The following is a 21,897-nucleotide window of genomic DNA, read 5'->3' as shown; positions in this document are numbered from 1 at the left end:
ACATAATATTTTAATTTAGGCAACTCTGAGTATAACCAACAAAAAAAAAATCAGATATTTGGAGAAGGTTAATAAAGCTGTCCCTGGGCTCCTTCTTGTACCCCAGGAGTCCTCACGATCTGTTCTGTGAGCATGTGTTCCTGTGACATGTGGCACAGCTCACTTCTGTGGTTATTACAGTGACAATAGCAACTGGGTGAATGTTACTGTACGCACAGCTGCTTCCACTAATTCTAAAACTCCAAACCACAGAGAGATGTCTCCCAGGGATTGTGGAATGAAGAGCAACCATTCTAGTGGGTATAATTGAAAACAGAATGTCCTTTTGCACTTTAAAATCAAAAGCTGTGATAACAGATCCACCTAAAAATGACCTGGAAAATTGAATGTATAGATTCAGATGCACATGGCAGGAAAGCAGGAAAAGGACTTACCTGAAGAGACTGAAATAGATGAGGGAGGTAGCCTTGGACCCAGGATGCGTGGTCCTCTCTTCTTGGAAGAAAAGAATAATATAGAGAAGAGGGTGTTCCTTCTTAGCAAAGGGAAGACACATGTGTTCCACAAATGAGCCACTTTCCTCTAAACTTCAATCCTGATGGCTTGGCCTGAGGATAACCTAGGTGCAGTGTAATGTACTGCACATCCAGGAACATTGACTTCAGAGAGCAGTAGTTATTATTACTGATGGGAGGCATTCTTTTTTTTCTTTTTTCTTTTCTTTTCTTTTCTTTTTTTTTTTTTTTTTTTTTTTTTAAGCAGCAATGACAATTCACTTCTCCCCTAATCTAGGTGAAAAAATATATATAGAATATGGTTCGTTTGTTTTAAAAAAAAAAAAAAGAAGAATGACTCCTTGGGAAAATGCTTTCTGTTGCTGCATCCCAGTTCTGGGAAGAGTTTCAGGGGTAAGGTACTCTGCACATGCTTTTTTCATCTTGCCTCCCAGTCTTTATTATTTCTGAATCATCAAATTCCTTCTTTCATTTTAAATTAGTTGATCTGATGAAAACATATTCTTCATGCTAAAAGTCTATGAGAATTTCCATTTTATTTCACTATGTTGAGCTAGGGTATATTCTTGAGCAAAGGTATTATTTTCTATTTTTAAATGAGGTTTTAGCATGTTGATTGAACTAATAGCTAACCAAGTTCTACTATGTTCCAACGTACCATGCTGAATACCGGAACATGCATTATAATTAAATATAAATATATACTCACAGCCCCTAAAATCTATAGCATCATCACATTTAAATGAGAAGGTAGCATATGTAGAATACGGTAGTGTTAAAATAATGGTTTCTTTTGAAAATAAGGCCAGCAAGATGCCTCTAAAAGATCAAATTGTGGAGAAAAATGACTCTTTTTTTACATCAAGAATTACTTAAAATTTTTATTCAAGCTCTCTTAACTTTCCCTAAGCTGATAGAGCAGTAGACAACAATCGGTAAAAGCTGTTTCCTGAAGCTCGTGCCTGTTATGAACAACAATCTACCTTATAACTCTTCAGTATTCTTGCTCTGTGGACCAGCTACCCAGTGGGGCTGCCTGGATGGCCCATTAACTCTGCTCAGTGCATGCTTTATCATTACTAAACGGCCTCAATTCCCAATTACAGGGTAATGGCATCATTAGTTTTTCCATCGTTATTTAGTCATAATGATAAGAAACAGAAAATATTGTAGAAAACTGGGTAGAATTTGGGCACTTTACAGCCCTGGTTTTTATGAACATATCCATATGCACCTGCACACCTCAGTTCATTAACAGAGACAGAAACTCTTTTTCTGATGCTCACAGTTACTAATAAAAATCAATTGCAATTGAAGGAGAAAGCAATGGGGAATGATCATGTTACCTTTTCTGTTTGTTGTGACTCTAAACAGAAGCTTTATCTAGGAAAGTTCAGATTTAAAATATTTTTTTTTCTTTTCTACAGGGTTTCTAACATCTAAGAAGCAGATCCTTAAGAAGAAAAAAAATCACTTTTCAACACAATTTTATCTCAGAAAAACTCATATTCACCTTCCATTTATTGGAATATTATCTTCTTATAAAACAAAAATATTTGGACATCTGATCCTGATTAGATCAACATCAAAAACCAATCTAGGAAGAAAATTGTTAAAGTTTATTTCTCCCTGCTTTGTAAGAGATGTCATTTCTAATAAAACTATGGTTAGTATTTATGATTGGTTAATACATTTTTAAACTAACTGATTTCACTTTGCATGTATGCCACCATCATAACTCAACTTTTTAGAAAGTGTTTTATGTTCTATGGTGAACACTTCCCATCAGTGTGATATATTTTAATAATCATAGTTATAAACTAATACTTTTGTAACAGTTTGCAATTTTCAAATATGCAATTTGCAAATATGAGATAAGACCTCATATTATTCTTGAAAACACTCCATCTGTAGTGTAGACATAATAGATATTGTCTCCATCTTCAAATGAGGAAATGAAGCCTTTTGACTTCTTGATTCAGCCTTTGAACTTAGTCTTTTTAGTATCATTCTATCAGAGCTTTATCTATCCATGTCTATATATTTGCCATCAAATTTTTGTTTCAATTTTTGGTAAGTTTCTTTAGATTATTATTTTCTTTTTTCTAAATTCATGCTCTTCCTGTCTCTGGCTGTAGAGGGCCTCCTTAGATGTGGTGGACTTTTTTTTTTTTTTTTCCCCCAAGGGCTTGTGTACCTGGCAGGTATACGTATAACTTTCCCAGTACCAAGAAGCATCTTCATAGATGTCAATCAACAACTTCTCTACTAGCCCCAGAACGGACCATACTCAATTCAAACCTCGTTTTGAGTTCCTGTCTCCTATTGGTAGCCAGGGAGAACAAACTCACATTTACCAATTATTATACCAAAATGCAATTTTAAAATTATAGTGGCTAATTGTATTATATTTTTCTCTTCTTTCTTGATTTCAGACTACTGGTCTAACTGCTTATGACAATGATTTTCTGACTTATAAATTAATAATAAATTGTTTTTATAAATTACTTCTAATAATTAATATATAAAATATCCAAGATGTAAAGGAGCTTTAAAGAGCCTGATAGGTTTTTTTTTTTTTTTTTTTTTTTTTTTTTTTTTTTTTTAGGTAGAGTGATTCATTCTTTGTGTATTGGTTTTGAGCTTGTATTTTGCTGTTAAAACATTTTGTTTTCTGCTATTTTTACATTTTCAATTACATTCTTGACATTTGAGATTACTAATTATTTTCTGAACACATGAAGAATTACTTTAAAAAAAGCATTACTGTGTGACTTTTGGTGAGTTTGATCTACATGCTATCATCATTTCTAGTTTTACTCTTCTAGTGAGATTTTGATTCAAAAGAAAAAGAACTACTTTAACACAATCATTGACCCTTATGTCTTATTCAAAGTTCAACAAGATTCTCTTTAAAAAGGGAAAATTCGCAATATTGCTCTCTCACTTTGCCCTTTATTCTATAAAGCTTCACAAAGATGTTTTTAACAGCATGACCAGCTTCATTCCCAGGTATGCTCAGAAACAACTAGTTTTGTCTATAAGATGTAGAAACCTTTCTATATTTATGAGTTACAATGAAATAGTTCACCTCATTGAGGAATTGTGAGGAATTATTTCTGATTTTACACATGAGCATTGATAATGTTAAATTTAGAAGGCAGTATCTTCGGAATTGACTTTTACATCACAAAGTACCCATTTGGTTCACATATGAGACTTATTTAAAGACAAGTCTCCATATTATTACTGAACATTCTTAGAAAATATGTAAATCACAGGTCTATAACGGGCTGAGTAGTATAACAAGTTCTCTTCAGAATAATATTGGGTTCCATGCTCCATTTATTTATGTTTCCTTTAGAGGAACATTACAAAACAAGGAATAACAATAGTATAAATAGTAAAACAGTTAGGCGTAATGATTAAATTTGCAAAAATGTGAGTTAAAATTCTAGCTCTGCTACTTACCAGCTATGTGCCCTGTCAAATCTCCAAATCTCATTCTATCTACCCAACAGGCCATTGGGGTAAAATAAAGGAAAGTTGTGTAAAGCACTTAGTACCTGATGTATATTTATTGAATGTGCTCAACATATGGTAAATTATATTATTATGGTTTTTGCTGCTGTGGTTAGATATTTAGTTATGCATTTTGATGCTGATAGCATGGTATATATGAATATGCTTGTCTTATGGAGATAAAACTTTAAAACTCTTAAAAAGTCTTTGGAAAATGCACATAAACTCAAAGAGAAATTCCATTTAGAATAGATAAGAATATTCTATTTATATCAGCTTAGCCTCTTCAATTGAAAATTCTCAAGAATACTCAGGATTTCTAGTCCTTCAGAATTATTCCCCCTCCAATCTTGCTTCTCTTTTATTCTTACTAAACATTTTAACTGTATTCAAGTACTCAGCAATCCACAATGCTCACCCTTCCTTCTTAGGATGTCTGATAATTAGAAAATGCCTTCTCTGTTTGAATCATGCTCTTTCTTGCTTCACTTAATTGAGTCTAGTTCTATGTCATGAGAGCTATGCAAGATGAATTTAAACTCAGTTCTATCTAATAATACTTTTGATACGTTTTTGAAAACAGCTATTATGTATCTCTTCCCCTTCGTGTCCTCTCCTCTTTATAAGACATGCTTCCTAATTTAAGATGGTTTCTCATCAATTCAGTATCTCAGTACCTCTTTGCCAAGGTACTTCATGTTTTCCCATGAGTAGACAGAATACCTGACTAGCTCATGATAAAGAACCCCATCTGGAAGCCATCGTTGCATCACTGCTTCTTTGCTTGTATGTTTGTCATCACTACATACTGCCAACCACAGTGTGCCATTGGCCAATAAAAAAGAGTTACGATTTCTTATCTATTTAAGTTACACCCTACTCAAACCTTATCCCCACCATGAATTCAATGGTCTTATTGCTGATCTCACAGATAAAACATTATAGTTACCTATTTCATTTTTTCATTATTACATTTGGTCAGTTGAAATCTCTTTCAGATTTTGATCTTTTCCTGTAAAGTATTAGATATAGTAGAACAGATTACTGTCTATAAGTGACATTACAGCCTAAACCTCTATTCTAGTTGATGCTTATTATCATCAATACTCCTTTTGATTAATAGTTAAAGTGGCTGCAAATTCACTTGATAAAAGAGGAATAGGATTTAATAATGAATAAGAGATTTTTCTCCCTATCCCTTCACCTCAGCTTCTATCATCTTCCAACCTCCATTTAAGAGAATTTTATCTTTGCAGATAGTCTGTGATCTGTGATGTAAAATCAGGAAAAAAGGCATTATAAATGTGGGAAGAAAGGGAAAGAGTAGAATTGATCTGAGACTAAAGTGGTATATAAAAGAAACAGTGTGGGCCGGGCGCGGTGGCTCACGCCTGTAATCCCAGCTCTCAGGGAGGCAGAGGCGGGAGGATAGCTTGAGCCCAGGAGTTCGAGACCTGCCTGGGTAATATAGCGAGACCCCGTTCTCCACAAAAAGGAAAAAAAAAAAAAAAAAGACAAAAAAAAAAAAAAAAAAAAATAAGCGCAACTCCCCTTAAAAGAAACAGTGTGGACTGATGGAAATATAGATTGGAAATCATTTTTAATTACTTTTGTTGGTTGAGCTGCTCTTATATAAATCTTAGAGAAACTGGTATTTGTGGATGGTAAGTTGTACAATTATCCTGCATGCATTGTTCCATTTTATCTTTAGAAAATAATTTTTAAATATTTTCAAATGCACATCTATCTTCCAAAATTTTGTAAATATTTTTATTTCATAAAATGTAAATTTTATGTAAAAACTGTACCTCTAATAAACATGTAATATGTAAAAACAATTTCAAATGGTTTTCTAGGTCAAAAAAACCCATATCTGCTGTACTTAGTTGTTGTTGTTTTGTAAGTTGTTTTTTTTTTTAAGTTACAGATCCATGGACTTGTTTGTACCAACAAATAAGAACATCATACTGTCTGATGAATTGTGGATCATTTAGTCTGTGCTTTCACTTTCAAACAAAGGTCCATCTAAACTTGCATATAAACTAAGTTTACTATAGTTTATGCCTTTGTCTTTTCTTATTTCAAAACGCAAAAAGATTTCAATAAATTTGCAAATAAAGTTCAGAGACATTTGTAAAAAACTGACTTGAGAATAGAGACTACTTTAATATAAAAGTACTTCATAAATGGATAAATCTCAATGAACTTTTTATGACATATTCAACAGTTAATTCTTAGCTGTAAGAGGGCTTAAGTAGACACAACATTGCAAAACGTAAACTTATTTACTTTTATAGAATGCTCAAATATAAATGTTAATATCATTAACAGATTTCACCTGGGTGGTCTCCCCTACTGCAGACCATCACACACATGATACAGAACCTTTGCACATTGTTGAGTGAACTGGGAAACTGAAAAAATAACTTGGGATTTAGATCACATAAATGATTTCTTAAATATTGATCAACACCTCCATCTTCATTTGTGTATGTTGACACAACACAATTATCATTGCTTTTCTTTCTTTCATCATGGAATATATTAATGGAAATATGCAAGCATTATACTTTTATGTATACTGTATGTATGTATTGTATAACATTTCCAATGAGCTGATTTCTAATTCTTATCTGAATACACTATGAGCAACTTAGTTCCCTAAAAGATGTCACATCTGCTATCATGTCTCAAGCTACCTTTGTCACCTCTGGGTTTCAGTTATTATGGCCCTGGGCAAGTTACTTCACACCTCTGTGTCTTCATTGCTCAGATGAGATGACTGGTCTGAATGATCACTTCTTGCTTTAATGTTTTATTATTGGATGATATCACAGTGAGTATCTAGTTCTTCTTAGCAGCTGGGACTTAACCAAGACAGGTCAAGTATTTTAAAAAATGACAAAAACAAAATAAAATACTATGGTTTCACTGCCACTTTTTCAAAGTGACATCCTGTTCTTGGGAATGAGAATTGATGATGGCAATTTAAATATGAAGAAAAACAAAACAATAGAATTCTCTGATATTAATTGACCCATTGGGTGTATTAGCATAATTTTGTTACGGGCATTTTGGAAGAATGTCAGCATTAACTCCTGAAGAAAAGGGGCCTAGGGCAGGATATGACAAAGAAAAGAAACTACAGGTAGTTTAATTGTGAAGGGATCAGCAGGTGCCAAGGACGAAAACCAAATTATTCCTAACATAAGCAAGATATAGTAGAAATAAATGAGACATAGGAAAATAAGAGCTACTTAGAGTAAATTGCTCAAAGACCTTAGAGCCATCATAACCAGCTTAACGTAATACGGAAGAAATAGTTTTGCAATAAATCTCCTCTATTAATTTTATTGCAAGCCAAATGTAAATCTTCAGTTAAGTTCCTTAGGATGAAAATCATCTTTAGGAAATATTTCTATTCCTCATCTTCACACTATTATAAAGGAATAATTTTGGTGACTAGAAATTAAGAAAATGGGGCAAACTGTTTGCCATTTCAAATGATCATGAACATGTAGATTTGTTTATAAGAACAGCAAGAGCTGATATTGGGCAAAATTGCAAATGAGCAATGCCTTTTTTATCCCTGATATTTGCTCCTCTATTTCATTCCACCCCCACTGTACCAGTATTTTTATGGCAACTACACTCCATATGCATTTATTTGCACAACCTAAGCTCCATGGGCCTTGTGTGACCTTCCCTCGCCTTCCAGACTTTACAATGTGGCTCACATGGTTTCATGTTACATTCTCAGGCCCATAAAAGTAAGGTTGATTCAACAGATATTTTTAGGCATGTAGTATTAGCTGGGCAAAGATTCAGTGACTGGATATAGTGAAGAATGAAACAGCCCAGGTCCTCAAGGACCTTATAAGAATAATAGCTTGTAGATTATAGGACTATAGACAATATTCAAATAACCATAATTGTATATTAGATGGCAATAATGCTGCAGGAAGACATAAGCCAAAAAGAATAAAGGGGCAGAAGGAATAGTCTCTAATGTAAAGTGGCATTTTAGAGGGTACCCAAATGAAGAGAGAAAGCAAGCCAGGAAGTACGTGGAGAAAGAGCAAAAAAGCCAAGGGGATCATAATTTCAAACGTATTTGAGTGTCATGGAAAAGCAGGAGGCCAGAAAGGCTAAATCAAAGTGGGCAAAGTATAGGAAGTAAGAATGTTAGAGAGGTAGCCAAGGCCAGATCTTATAAGATGATGTTGTAGTCCATGGTGAGAAGTTAGGATTTTTGGGGTGAAGCTACCACAGGGTTTTGGACAGAATATTGACAAGATCTCATCACATGCCGATGTATATGAATGGACTGCATAAGAATCAGGGTGAAGTAAGTAAACCAATTAGGAGGTTACTGCAATCGTCCAGGCAGGAAATAGTGTGGCTTGGACTAAGGTGTTAACAGTGGAGGTGGTTAGAGGGAGTCAGATTTTTTATATATTTTAATGGAAGACCAATATTTTATTTTATTTTATTTTATTTATTTTATTTTATTTTATTTTATTTTATTTTATATTTTATTTTCGAAGTGGGAGTGAAGGCTAAGGGTGTGAGAGAGACTGGGAAATCAAAGATATCTCCAAATATTTGTCCTGAGAAAGTGGAAACCAGAGTTTACTGTTTATTGAAAGGAGAAGTACTATGTAGTCATGAAGCAGATTTAAGCAGGGATGGGGTGGATAGAGAAAACCATGCCTCAAGCTAGCTCTCAGGTTTTTTCTCCCTCTCTTGACTTAAGTTTGTTTCAACAAAAAAGGCTTTCTTGCTGTCACTTGAAAGTAATATGCATTTTACCTCTTTAGAGCCTTTATATTTGTTCAGTTTGGGGAACGTTATTCTCAGAATGCCTATAAGACATCCATGTGTAGATGTTGAATGGACATTTGAATATACGAGACGGGTTCCAGGAGAGGTCTGGACAGCAGGTACACATTTAGGAGAAAACAGATCATGATAACAAGACCACAGAAACACAACCAGTTACATAAGAGGGGAATAAAGGAAGAGCAATGACTAGGAAACTAACAAAGGGGTTTAAAAGGAAGGGCTGAAAGTGTCAAATTCTTCTATTAGGTTCAGATAAAGACTGATAATTTACCATGAATTTGGCAGCCATTTCTTTCACCTGACATAATTTGCCCCTAACAACTCTGCCATTTTCTGAGATTTAGCCAAAATGCCACTGTCTCTTTGATATATTTTCTATATCTATAATTTTTGTTTTACTCCTCTGCCTCCAAAAAAGAGATTATAATTTTTCTAAATCACTGGCTTGTTTTTTATGTTCTTCCTTTAAAAAATAATCATATTGCTCCTATGTCATACTAAACACCTAGTATATTTTAGGTGTTTATTATATAAAATTTTAGACAAAAGGAAAAGCGAAGGAGGAACATAGGGAAGGAGGGAGGGAGGGAGGAAGGAAGGAAAGTTCCTGGCCTGAAATGTTTTTCTAAGTACCATTCCTTTTCTTCTAGGATACTGCTAGTTGACTAATACAAAAAATTAATTTTGAGTAAGTCATTAATGCCCAATAATGGTTCACTGTGTTTTATTTTTCTTACTAACTTCACGCAACTTTTAGCAGGAGAATTTCTGAAAATAAGGATTTTTTTAAACATAAAAAACTAAATCTATGATTGTGTAGCATTTATTTATTTATTATTTATTTATTTATTTATTTAATCACAGAAACATGTTCTCCTTATGTTGCCCAGGCTGGTCTTGGACTTCTAGGCTCAAGTGATCCCCCTATCCTGGCCTCCCAAAGTGCTGGAATGAGCCACTGCACCTGGCCCATGTAGCATTTTAATAAACTAGAAAGACTTTTGTTTTCATATCTTATAACCTTTATGAAGATATCCACTGACCTTTTTATGCATTTATCATTGGTCCTTCTTGCAAACTATGATGCTGTGTAATTTCTGAGCCATACTCTGATAGTTGTTTGCCTCAACTAAATTATAGTTAAAAAATATTACAGAACAGGAGAAGATGATTATTACAACACTAGACTTTGGGATTAAACAAAACAAAATTTAGTACTTTATAAAGTATTTATAAATACTTAAATAAAAGTTTCCTGACTTTTAAATCTAGGAAATACTTTAAAAAATATAGATGTCATTTGTCACCACTTGAGGAGCTCCATTTCTTTTCTGAACAAGTAGAAACTGAACTCAAAATGATGCTTTTTACACCACCAAGTCATTGTCCGAAAGCTTCACACTACCACGATATTGGGAGAACCCACTCCCGATGTTTAACATGGGTTCTTTTCTATTTCCTAAGCGTCTCTGCTGGTTTGAGAAATAAAGGGAAAGAGTACAAGAGAGAGAAATTTAAAGCTGGGTGTCCTGGGGAGACATCACATGTTGGCAGTATCCGTGATGTTCCCCAAGCCATAAAACCAGCAAGTTTTTATTAGCGATTTTCAAAAGAGGAGGGAGTGCACGAATAGGGCGTGGGTCACAGAGATCACATACTTCACAAGGTAATAAAATATCACAAAGCAAATGGAGGCAGGGCGAGATCACTGGACCAAGATCACAGGACCACCAGATGGGGTGAAATTAAAATTGCTAATGAAGTTTCGCGCACCCATTGTCATTGATAACATCTTATCAGGAAGCAGGGTTTGACAGCAGACAACCTGTCTGACCAAAATTTATTAGGTGGGAATTTTCCTCCTCCTAATAAGCCTGGGAGTGCTGCAGGAGACCAGGGCTTATCTCATCCCTTCGGCTTTGACCGTAAAAGGCGGCATGTCTTAAAGGGGCCGTCTATAAGCCTACCTTCAGGGTGCATTCTCTTTCTCAGGGATGTTCCTTGCTGAGAAAAAGAATCCAGCGATATTTCTCCTATTTGATTTTGAAAGACGGGAAATATAGCTGTGTTCTGTCCGGCCCACCGGCGGCCAATTCAAAGTTACCTCCTTTGTTCTCTGAACATCGCTGTTATCCTATTCTTTTTTCAAGATAACCAGATTTCATATTGTTCAAACACACATGCTCTACAAACAATTTGTGCAGTTGACACAATCCTCACACGGTCCTGAGGCGACATTCATCCTCCTCAGTTTACGAAGAAGATGATGGGATTAAGAGATTAAAGTAAAGACAGGCACAGGAAATCACAATGGTATTGATTGGGGGAAGTGATAAGTGTCCCTGAAATCGTCACAATTTATGTTCGCAGATTGCAGTAAAGATAGGCATAAGAAATTATAAAAGTATTAATTTGGGGAACCAATATATATCCATGAAATCTTCACAATTTATGTCTTCTGCCATGGCTTCAGCCAGTTCCTCCCTTTGGGGTCCCTGACTTCTCGCAACACCACACAACTTCTAACTTGGAAAAAAAATTTTCAAATATTTTCATACATGCAATGAAAGTAATTATTAGTATGGCCCTAGAAAGCGTCAGCTTTGCCAAAACTAAGTGGTAAATTGATCCACATTTAATTTGGTTTCCTATATTATATGCTTCTGTTCAGATTGTCTGAAGCCTAGATAAAACACAGTGATGCCTGCTGTCCATTAAATGTTAACCAGTGGAATTTGTGCTATGGTGTTTATTATTCTAGGAATAGAAACAATCTAAGAAGGATAAAGGCAGAAAAGTGAGAAAGGTTGTGATGCCTTGAAGAGTTGACTTACAGCATATCAAGATGTACTGTGGTGTCATAGAGTCATGGGAAAGAAACTGATGTCAGAATGGTATAGTAGGCTAAGATCACCATGAAAAAGACCCTGTGCACTCTCCTAAAGAGACTGAATGATGATCCCAGGAACCAATGTGGCAGGTAAGTTTCTTTTCCTTTACCAACTCTGCTTTGTAGTGGTTGCCTGTTGATCTCTGTTGAGAATTTCCAACATACTTTCTGTTCAGCAGTAAAAATTGCTGTTAGTAATCAGAAAATCTGTTGGTCAATGGCTTGATATCTGCTGTATTTGCCAAGTTCACTGTATATAACAGGAACCATCTATCGTTTTTTAACCAAATAATGAAATATGAAGGATTTGCTCTTTGGAAGGACACTGCTGGGAATGACTAGACAGAAAGGAGGAGACAGAGATTAGAAATAGAAAAGAAAGATTGGACGATACAGCACTTCAGTTTGAGAAATACGAAGGCGAAAAAAGATGTCAGAGATCAGGGGAATGAAATTTATAAATTAAATACATTATAATAGATATCCATTCAAGGAATACTTGACAAGGTCACATTGTATTAATCTAATGGATTTTCCTGGAGAAAAGGTTGAATGTTTTCCCAAAATCCATTGATTCCCTTACACCTCTAGAATAGTGGTTCTTATTTTTCCCAACGTCCATGTTTTCAGGAAGAATAGTAATCCTAAACAAACATAGGTGAGACAATGGACTACATGGACCACCTGTCCCCCAAGTTTCCACTTTCTAGTAGGAATTAAAAGTGAGTTATAACAAAGAATAGAGAGGGTTGAAATCACAATTCAGGTAATCATAGTACATCAATTAGAAGCAAATGACAAACAAAGATTGATCCACGAATAATGGTTGTTGAAAATTAAGACCAAATCAGCATAGCAATGATCATACAGTATGTCACTGAAATTTTCAAATGCTGATGTAAGGGTCAGTTTGCAATAATGCTAAGCAATGTGTGGCAATAGGAATTCTAAAGGAAGACGGAAAGAAGACCTCGGTAAATGCTAGTGACTCCTTAATTTTAAATAGTCAAGATATTTGGATAATTCTGATAATTAAGAGGGGTTACTGACAGGTGACAATGTGCTAGCAGCCCTCACTCTCAGTGCCTCCTCAGCCTCGGCATCCACTCTGGCAGTGCTTGAGGAGCCCTTCAGCCTGCCACAGCACTGTGGGAGCCCCTCTCTGGGCTGGTTGAGGCCGGAGCTGCCTCCCTCTGCTTGTGGGGAGGTGTGGAGGGAGGCGTCAGCAACCAGGACTGTGAGTCACGCTGGTGGGCCAGTGCGAGTTGTGGAAGGCACAGGCACAGCCCGCACACGGAGCAACCGGCCAGAGCTGCGGGCCCAGGGCAGTGAGGGGCTTAGCACCCGGGCCAGCAGCTGAAGAGGTTGCGCTGGGTCCCCCAGCAGTGCCAGCCCAGCATTGCACTCAAATTCTTGCCAGGCCTTAGCTGCCTCCCCACCGGGCAGGGCTCGGGACCTGCAGCCTGCCATGTCTGAGCTCCCTTGCCTGCAGTGGGCTCCCCCCGGCCTGAGCCTCCCTGATGGGTGCTGCCCCTGCTCCATGGCATCCGGTACCATCAACCACCCAAGGGCTGCAGAGTGCAGGCGCAGCTCAGGACTGGCGGGCAGCTCCGCCTGCAGCCTTGGTGCAGGATCCACTAGCTGAAGCCAGCTGGGCTCCTGAGGTGGATGGGGACTTGGAGAACTTTTATGTCTAGCTAGAGGATTGTAAATACACCAATCAGCACTCTGTGTCTAGCTCAGGGTTTGTAAATACACCAATCAGTACTCTGTGTCTAGCTCAAGGTTTATAAATACACCAATTGGTACTCTGTATCTAGCTAACTCTGTGTCTAGCTAACCTAGTGGGGACTTGGAGAACTTTTCCAACTAGCACACTGTGTCTAGCTCAAGGATTGTAAACGCACCAATCAGCACTCTGTCAAAACGGACCAATCAGCTCTCTATAAAATAGACCAATCAGCTCTCTGTAAAATGGACCAATCAGCAGGATGTGGGTGGGGTCAGATAAGGGAATAAAAGCAGGCTGCCCCATTCCGTCAGCAGCAAACCAGTCAGTTTTCCGTGCATGCTAGGGAAGCTTTGTTCTTTTGGTCTTTGTAATAAATCTTGCTGGTGCTCACTGTTTGGGTGCAGACTGCCTTTATGAGCTGTAACTCCCACCGCGAAGGTCTGCAGCTTCACTCCTGAAGTCAGTGAGACCATGAACCCACCGGGAAGAATGAACAACTTCAGAGGCACTGCCTTTAAGAGCTGTAACACTTGGCCGGGCGCGGTGGCTCAAGCCTGTAATCCCAGCACTTTGGGAGGCCGAGACGGGTGGATCACGAGGTCAGGAGATCGAGACCATCCTGGCTAACACAGTGAAACCCCGTCTCTACTAAAAACATACAAAAAACTAGCCGGGCGAGGTGGCGGGCGCCTGTAGTCCCAGCTACTCGGGAGGCTGAGGCAGGAGAAAGGCGTGAATCCAGGAGGCGGAGCTTGCAGTGAGCTGAGATCCGGCCACTGCACTCCAGCCTGGGCGACACAGCGAGACTCCGTCTCAAAAAAAAAAAAAGAGCTGTAACACTCACCACAAAGGTCTGCAGCTTCACTCCTGATAGCGAGACCAGGAACCCACCAGAATGAAGAAGCTCCGGACACATCTGAACGTCTGAAGGAACAAACTCCAGACACACCATCTTTAAGAACTAACATGCACGGCAGGGGTCCGTGGCTTCATTCTTGAAGTCAGTGAGACCAAAAACCCACCAATTCTGGATACATTATTAGAATTATTCCTTAGCTATAGGTAATTATATAATAATACAACAACAGTCACCATCACCACCATCACTACTACTAAGTGACATTTACTAAGAAATTATTATGTTTTAGGCATAGGCTTCACTCTTAATCAATGCTCTGTTTTGCATCCTGTGTCTTCCTGAACGAAGGTATTGTTTTTCAATTGCTTTATGAATCAGTTTAGGATCTCCTAGGAGGAGCTTGATAGCTGCAGTTCCTACTTTGGGAAACACTGCTTGAAAATCCCATTCACACTCCAGCCATGGATGTCTCATAAATGGAGTTCAGTGGGTTTGAAATTCCTGCCAAAAGCCCTACTTTTGCCACTGAGAGAGTCCTAATTTAATTTTACCTGACAAATAATAACCATTGCTTTATTTTTATCTGAAATGCAGATAAATTCTTGATGATATATATATTAAGCTTTCCAAGAGGAGAGGATTAATGTTGAGGTTATTTTCTCATGTATGGGGCTAGACTGAAAAAAAAAATCCTTTTAATCACTATTTTACTGTCATTTCTTCAACTTCCTGTAGCTATCTAATAGAACCTATCCAGAAGAATAAATGAAGCCATTTTTATATCACATGATGATTGCTTTCATAATTTCCAGTAGGAAACGGAGAAGCTATTTATTGGTCTCTGGAATTTAAACATTTAAAAGGAACCTACTGTTATATGTATCATCCTTTACAGGAAATGCAAAGCTCTTTAAGACAGACAATGAACAGATAGCTTCATAAAAGACACTGCAAATTTAATAAGCTACGCTATCTTTTGCTGATTCCTATCTACTATTCATGAAAATGGGATTTGGGTGACTTCTCTTTTTACATCTTGTAACAGGAATTTCAAGAGAATGAATGAGGAACAAACAGCATGAGCTCCATGTCTCAAGACATTATATTTTTAAATTAATTTTTAGCCTCTTTTAGCATTGTATTCATATGAATCACAGCTCCTTTAGGTGTTTTGCAGCATGACTACCTTTGTAGTTGAGTCAGATAATACACATGTATGTCTATTTGTACAATGATAAAAATCAGTCATACCTTGAGTCTATAAATATATGTCCATATATACCTTCACATATATCTATGTATGTTGGGGGGATATAAATATATATAAAATAATATATATAAAATATATATATAAAATATATATAAAATAAACATAAATTTATTTTATATGTAAATATATTTATATTATATATTTTATATTTTATATTATATTTTATATTTATATATAAATATATATTATATAATATATAATTTACATTATGTATATTATATTATATATTATATAATAATATATATTATATAATATATATTATAATTATATATAATATATAATACATAATATAATATAATATATAATATATATTATATATAAATATAATATATATTTATTATATATATTTATATATAATATTTTATATATAAATATATTTACATATACATAATAGTATATATATCAGGAAGCTAAAAATAAATGAGGATATATATATATGCATATATATCCCTCCCCAAAAGGAGTTAAAACCATTCTACCTACAAATAAACCTATGTTTTCTGATTCAGTCTCATGGATAATGATCAGTCTTTGGGTATTTACATAATTTTTGGTTTTGGTCCCGGTCCCTTTGAAGCTAGGATATTTCAATGAATTTCCAGAGAGCAATTTTAATACAATATATCAGTAACAATTGATACCAATGCATATTTCGTTTCTAAATATTTTAGTACACAGAAATTTATTTTTTGTTTAATGTTTCTTTTTGCATAGATACTAATAGTTTTATCAGCAACATCCTGGAACATCTCTGACTTACATTCTTTTATTCTTTCATTCAAATCATGTATCCCTTATTATTTATGCATAAAACCCTGATTGATACTTCTGATAAGACATTTTCTTTAAATTTGTCGTCTTAGTAGCTTTTTCTCATATTAAACACTCAAAATTATTTTAACCATATTTTTTCTTAACTGTTATATTCTTTATGAAATAATGTTTCTAAAAAGTGAATCAGTTGTCACTTCAAATTTCCCAAAAATTGATCAGCTAAATTATTAACATTAAAAATAATGGTCATAGTATAAAGTTTTTAAATTTTATAATCTGATCTATCATTTTCATTATGGCTTCTGGGTCATAAATTATTCTAGTACCTATCCTTGCAATGCTAAAATAATATCATAAGTTTTACTCATTAATACAGTGTGACTAGGGGTTTGAGATAAGCAGCTGAAAATAAATGAGATTCGTATTCATCAACATGGCCAAAATGATACCTGTATGTATATGTATTTAACAATTTTAAAGTATATACCACAATTACTAAAGAAAATTTTGATGAAATGGAAGGGAAATCACTCACATTCCTGAGAAAATTTTAGAAATAAAGTTCAGTGTGATAGATAGATTAGATTGTGATTTCTATTCATTTGAATGGGTGACACATGGCTGAATCTGAACTACATGTTCTGAAAATTTACCCCTTCCTGGTTTAACAAAGGAGAGAGTGGTAACTACCATAATTACCAACTATTTAAACTAATCATTTCCATTTTGTTCATGTGGCACTTTTATTGACTGGACTGCTTTAGGAAAACAGATCTTCTGCAAGTGGACTGTAAAACCATGGCAGTTTTTGTTGCTAATGAAGGTGGCATTCGGCAGGTGGTAAAAACAAATTTAGGATTTTGCTTGGAGAAATACTTATTTTGCTTGTTTTAGCCTGTTTGTGATTTTTATTTCCATTCAGAGTGTGTGTGTAGGTATGTGTGTGTATATGTATATAGAGTGAATTGAGTGTTTGTTAATATCTATCTTCCTCACGAAATAAACATGAAGCTTAAGCATTGGGCCCAAAAGAATACTTTTTAATAGCAGGAACCAGTAAGTTGAATCTGATAGAATAATGAAATTTGAGACATGCCTAGAAACTTAGAGATCATTTATTCAGGAACTAGATATGTTTAAGAAAATTCTCAAAACCACACACCTTAATAATAATGTTCTTTTTGATCATTATTAATAATAATATTGGTATTACTGTTGTTAATATTATTGTTAATAATGATATTGTTGTTAATGTTCACTTTGATTATTATTATTAATATTCAAAATTAATCTTAAAATAGCAACCCCAAGCTTTGGTGAGATAGCAATTTATGGCAAAATGGTAGATTTTCTGCATCTGCAATTTTTCGGGCCTCCTGCAATTATTGACAATGACTCCATTCAAACTAGAAGAGTTGGGTTAGATGAGATTACATTTGGAAACATTCACTTTCAATACAAACTTCCTGGTTGAATCAGTAGTTAGCAGAAGTGCTTTGCTATAAAGCAATTCTGACAGAAGCTTTTAAGCAGTGAATAATAACACTCTTTAATAACATGAATTTCTCGTTATCACCAACACTGATGGTGCACAAATCACGCCGTTTAGGTACAATGAGTTATTTTATGGCCAGCAATCAAAACGCCACCATTTTTTGCCCAAAGAGAAATGTTTCACCCCTCTGACAAAAATGCTGCAAGGATTAATGATAAATCAATGATAAATAAGATTGATGTGAAGTATTTCCCGTAGTATAAAAGAAATATGCCTTATGGAGAGGAATCATTATTACAGAGGCTGACTCTGCACTAATGTATGTCACTGCCCCAAAAGATAGTTACTACTTCACAAGACATACAGGAGTCACTCAGGTATTTTCATATTGAATAGTCCCTTTTCCCTTCTTTGACGATGGAGAATGGATGAAGGAAGCCTTAACTGATATCAAAGAGAATAGCAAATCAATGAAATAGAGAAAAGTGATCTTTGTACCACAGCAATAGTGGATATATTTTATCTTATCTCATTGATAACCAGATTCAACCTTTCTGACACACACTATTAGAACCTGAAGCATCCTTTCTATGAGATAATGAATCCCAGGGTTGGTAGAAATCACAACGAGAGGAATCCCCAATTGTTTGTGCTGCTTCCTTCTGGCTGAGAGGAGGTGTGAATTGTCTTCCCTCCTTGGGGATGTAAAATTCTTGTAGAGTTTGTCACCACTCTGGAAAAAGTGAAGAAAGCTCAGAGAGTGGAGAGAGTTCAGGTTCAAGTTGCTTTTCTCTCTTTCTTTCTTTCTTTATTCCATCTTTCTTTCTTTCAGAACTTATCGTGTTAAGAAAATCTCATCTCTCATTTATTTTTTATTGTAATCTAAAGTAATGTTGCATTAAAGAAAAAAAAAAGGTGGAAATATTTTAATAGTCCCACAGGAAGTGCTTACATACCTGAGGAAATGTTGTAATTTGCAGAGATTATTTAGTTTCTGATTAATTTGTACAGGGATAAAACAAGTTTCATGAGTGCCACTGCAACAATTACATGAACATCTAGAAAACAAAGCAAGATTCTTGCTACCTCAGAGGGGAACAAAGATCGAATATTGAATTTGTACAAAGAAACCTCCTCTTCTTAACTAGGATTGTCACATGATTTTCAAATTAAAGAATGGAAGAAAATGGCATTAAAATGGAAATAGAAGCTCCTTGGTTCTGAAGACTAATTCTGAAAGAGTATAACTGGTGTTTACCAGTCCTTCAGAATGACCTTAAACATACTCAAGAGACTTGAGTTTGTTAGAGGAAAGCTTGGTGATGTTGAGCTCTCTCAAACACAGGGATGGAGTATGAAAGATAAATAGAAAATCTCCTTCTTCAAAGGGTTTCCAAAACAGTTCAAGTGGTGATGACAGTGTTTTTGCAAAAAGCAGACACTAATTAGAAAACCTTCTAGGTCCTTCTTTGATGTGTAGCTGTAATTATTCTAAAGATCTGGAAACTGGCAGAGTTAAAGGGGAAAGTCTAAATAACTTTTACTCTATTCAGACATAGAAGACATATGTTATTTTGCTGTAGATAAGAAAATACAAACATAAAAGTAGTTATTATTTAGTAGCAATTGTTTTAATATAAGGATGCTATTGTAACCTAGGGTTCCTGGGTTTTGGGGTACACACTGTGAAAAAGTGTTCACTTACAACTGTTGCAACTTGAGCTTTTGTTGTTTCAAAGAAATTCCACGAAGCTCAGCCCTGATAGAACTTTACCTCTAGCCAATATCATTAATTATTTTCCTAAGCAAAAACAGTCCCTTCCTTGAACCAAAAGTGAGAATATTTTCCTCCAGTTCACACTTACTTACCTGTCAAAAGAGTCTGTAATTTTTCTTTTTCTTCTTCAGTTTTAACTTTAGCTCCAGGTCTCATCTCAAATTCTTTAGGCTGTTACATTCAGTGAGAGGCTGATTATTTTTATTTTAATTTCTCCTAAATTTCAAATAATGTTTTAGTACTACAATTCCTAGCTAAAATTCTGCAATGTCTCTGGAAAGCTCCATGCCTTACTATCTTGACTTATAGTTTTTTATTGGTTTCCAATTTTTCGTGAACTTTCTGGGACTTATCACCTTTATCTCTTGCTCCTCTTCTTTCCCAAGTGGCTTAATAATGACTAGGGACCTTAACAGAACCAAATTTCTCAATATTAGTGAAGGCACACATACAATAACAACAAAACAGAGACAAAATGGGTCTCTGACTCATTGAGAGTGTAAAAATGCACAGTTTTGATAAATTTGGCAATTTGAAAACATTTGGCAATTTTTTAACAATGTTTAACAATTGGAGCAGTAACTCCACTTTTAGGACTTAGCCTATGAATGCATAGTTGTGCAAAATTAAAAAGCAATGATACTGTCTATTGAGAATCAGTTAAAATGATGAGACACTGGAAATAACCTAACTGCCCATAACTGGGACATTTGTTTCCTAACATTCATTGTATCTAAAATGAAAGATCATCAAGCTATGTCTTAGGAAAACTTTAGCCAAATGTCCTTTGATAGGTCTTAAACCTCTGGAAATAAAAAATTTTGACAACAGTAGTTCTCAAATGTTACCAAAAAATGTAGACATCATAAATCACAAAAACAAGTTAAACATTAATCATAGTAAATGGTAGTAAGAAAAATATCCAAAACACAGGAGGAAAAGAAAAAAGGATAATGATAAGTTCTTTCCATCGCATACTAGGCCATTTTCTTGTAAGCCCATACCAAAGATTCATCTATAGCTTCAGAGAAATGGAACGCAATAGCATAGGGCTCAGAAAATTTACATTCTGTGAAACTTTTTAGATGCTACGATTTTACCAAAGATTTATGGCTGGTTCATTGTGTATGTTTGTTTGTTTTACTCTCTTGTAGACATTAACCTGACATATATTTCAGTAGTTTTGTTTGTTTGTTTGTTTCTCCCACAGACTATGGAAAGCGCATTTCTGATTCTTTTTTCTATCAACCTGCTTTTTCACCCTGCTGGCTCCCTCATCAATAAGTTAAATAAAACAAGCTTGAGGTGAGATAATAGAGCTCTGATAAGCAACTATGATTCCCAACCATCACTGCAAATGGTATCTTCCTAGGAAAGGTGTCAGTGATTCAAAGTAACTCCCATTTTGAAACAAACATGCAAGTATAAGCAAAACTTATGTGCTTACCTCCTATAATGTTGAAAGTTCAGATATGGTAATGCATTTTTAACATCTCAGAAGCCTTACATAATAATCTAAATGTTATACTATACTTTCAGTGGAGGATAAAGTTGCAAAATCCCTCTCAGTCTCTACATGGGAAGAGAGTCAAGATGCATTGTTACGTAGAAAAATATTATTTCAAATAGCCATTCTATCATGATCTAAATCTTAGAAAATATATATAAAAACAAGACTAGAGAAAACACACTAAATTTCACATAGACACATATGCATCCCCAACCCCAGAAAATATATACCCAACCACTACAGTGGTTATCTATAGGATCAAGGATTAAATGAAATTTCTCACTTTTTTTATTACACTTTTCTACAAGATATAAATTTTATAAAGGAATGGAGGAAAAATATTTCAAATAAGAGCAGGCAGAAGGATAAGAAAAAAATCCTGAAAAGATGTATATATTAGACAGGAGAAGCTTCTCTACCCGTCTCCCTCTGCCCATTAATCTCCAGTCTATGTTTTATTAGATAGTGGAGAAAAATGTTTCTTTTTAGCTGTAATAGTACAGCATATTCTTAGTCAGAATTATTTAATCTCTACCAGTATTTTGTAACTTTTGTATCTTTAAAACTAAGTAGTGTACAAATAAGATTTTTTAATCAACTCATTTACCTTTCATGTAAAATTTAATTCAAACATAATATGATTAATGTCTCATGTATTATTTCTGAATTATTGGAATAGATAACAAAATATAAAATATCACAGTATTT

General features: G+C 35.1%; 1 long non-coding RNA gene across 3 annotated transcripts in view; it reads left to right on the top strand.

Moving 5' to 3' along the window:
* Window positions 1–21,897, top strand: part of LOC103881958 — a 116,632-nt gene that overhangs the window by 52,927 nt on the left and 41,808 nt on the right. The window contains exons 4-6 of one of the 3 annotated variants that reach the window (XR_004182127.1): window positions 1,943–2,181; window positions 11,644–11,862; window positions 20,890–20,984. This is a non-coding gene — a long non-coding RNA (uncharacterized LOC103881958). Of the gene's footprint in view, window positions 1–1,942; window positions 2,182–5,958; window positions 9,695–11,643; window positions 11,863–20,889; window positions 20,985–21,897 lie in introns of those variants that run through there. The other 2 variants (XR_004182128.1, XR_004182129.1) reach the window with 2 other exon arrangements.

The sequence above is a fragment of the Papio anubis genome, chromosome 2 (assembly GCF_008728515.1).
Source record: "Papio anubis isolate 15944 chromosome 2, Panubis1.0, whole genome shotgun sequence".
In the NCBI taxonomy this organism is placed as follows: Eukaryota; Metazoa; Chordata; class Mammalia; order Primates; family Cercopithecidae; genus Papio; species Papio anubis.
This window is presented reverse-complemented; position numbering and strand designations above follow the sequence as displayed.